This window comes from Triticum dicoccoides, chromosome 4B, assembly GCF_002162155.2.
Source record: "Triticum dicoccoides isolate Atlit2015 ecotype Zavitan chromosome 4B, WEW_v2.0, whole genome shotgun sequence".
Taxonomy (NCBI): domain Eukaryota; kingdom Viridiplantae; phylum Streptophyta; class Magnoliopsida; order Poales; family Poaceae; genus Triticum; species Triticum dicoccoides.
In genome coordinates, this window is record NC_041387.1 from 594,366,048 (window position 1) to 594,368,226 (window position 2,179).

Sequence of the window (2,179 nt, forward strand, 5' to 3'; positions counted from 1 at the left end):
GTTGTTGGTGGATCAGGGCGGAGAGGGGGGAGGTTGGCGGGGGACTCCTCGTTGGGAGTCTGTGGGGAAGTACGATGTGAAAGTGCGGCCGGGATCATCCAGTTTTAAAGGAGAGGGCACCAGCGAGAAATGTTCCGTTACAGTGAAAAACCGAGCGGGGAAGTAACGGTCCGTTAGTGTTGGGGAACGTAGCAGAAATTCAAAATTTTCCTACGAGTCACCAAGATCTATCTATGGAGAGACTAGCAACGAGAGAGAGGGGAGTGCATATACATATCCTTGTAGATCGCTAAGCGGAAGCGTTCAAGAGAACAGGGATGAAGGAGTCGTACTCGTCGCGATACAAATCACCGGAGATCCTAGTGCCGAACGGACGGCACCTCCGCGTTCAACACACGTACAGCCCGGTGACGTCTCCCATGCCTTGATCTAGCAAGGAGAGAGGGAGAGGTTGAGGAAGACTCCGTCCAGCAGCAGCACAACGGCGTGGTGGTGGTAGAGGAGCGTGGCAATCCTGCAGGGCTTCGCCAAGCACCGCGAGAGATGAGGAGAAAGAGAGGTAGGGTTACGCCCGGGAGAGGTGGAAACTCTTATGTGTGGCAGCCCCAAAACCTCAAGTATATATAGGGGAGAGGGAGGGAGCTGCGCCCCCTTTAGGGTTCCCACCCCAAGGGGTGCGGCTGCCCCAAAAACCCATCTAGGGTGGCGGCCAAGGGGGGGAGAGGGGGAAACTTGCCCCCTAAGCAAGGTGGAGGAGCCCCCTGCCCAAACCCTATGCGCCTTGGGCCCTTGTGGGGGGGCGCACCATCCCACCTGGGGCTGGTCCCCTCCCACACTTGGCCCATGCTACCCTCTGGGGCCGGTGGCCCCACTTGGTGGACCCCTGGGACCCTCCCGGTGGTCCCTGTACATTACCGATAACACCCGAAACTTTTCCGATGACCAAAACAGGACTTCCCATATATAAATCTTTACCTCCGGACCATTCCGGAACTCCTCGTGACGTCCGGGATCTCATCCGGGACTCTGAACAACATTCAGTAACCATATACGAACTTCCTTTATAACCCTAGCGTCATCGAACCTTAAGTGTGTAGACCATACGGGTTCGGGAACCATGCAGACATGACCGAGACGTTCTTCGGTCAATAACCAACAGCGGGATCTGGATACCCATGTTGGCTCCCACATGTTCCACGATGATATCATCGGATGAACCATGATGTCAAGGACTCAATCAATCCCGTATAAAATTCCCTTTGTCTAGCGGTATTGTACTTGCCCGAGATCCGATCGTCGGTATGCCGATACCTTGTTCAATCTCGTTACCGGCAAGTCTCTTTACTCATTCCGTAACACATCATCCCGTGATCAACCCCTTGGTCACATTGTGCACATTATGATGATGTCGTACCGAGTGGGCCCAGGGATACCTTTTGGTTACACGGAGTGACAAATCCCAGTCTCGATTCGTGCCAACCCAACCGACACTTTCGGAGATACCCGTGGTGCACCTTTATAGCCACCCAGTTACGTTGTGACGTTTGGTACACCCAAAACATTCCTACGGTATTCAGGAGTTGCACAATCTCATGGTCTAAGGAAATGATACTTGACATTAGAAAAGCTTTAGCATACGAACTACACGATCTTTGTGCTAGGCTTAGGATTGGGTCTTGTCCATCACATCATTCTCCTAATGATGTGATCCCGTTATCAACGACATCCAATGTCCATGGTCAGGAAACCGTAACCATCTATTGATCAACGAGCTAGTCAACTAGAGGCTTACTAGGGACATGGTGTTGTCTATGTACCCACACATGTATCTGAGTTTCCTATCAATACAACTATAGCATGGATAATAAACGATTATCATGAACAAGGAAATATAATAATAATAACTAATTTATTATTGCCTCTAGGGCATATTTCCAACAGTTAGAAGAAGAGAACGCATCGTGAGGCGGGCTTTTGTGTTGGCACCGTGTATTTGAAATAACATGGTGGATAGTCCACGCTGGATTTGTAGTCTCGACCTTGGAAACGATCTTAATCATTTGTTTGATTTATTTATGCGCATTGTAGCCCGTAGCAATGCACGGGCATTCTACTAGTATTTATGCAAATGATGTGCATTCATGAGAAATACTTATGAATATAGCATACATAATTTTCA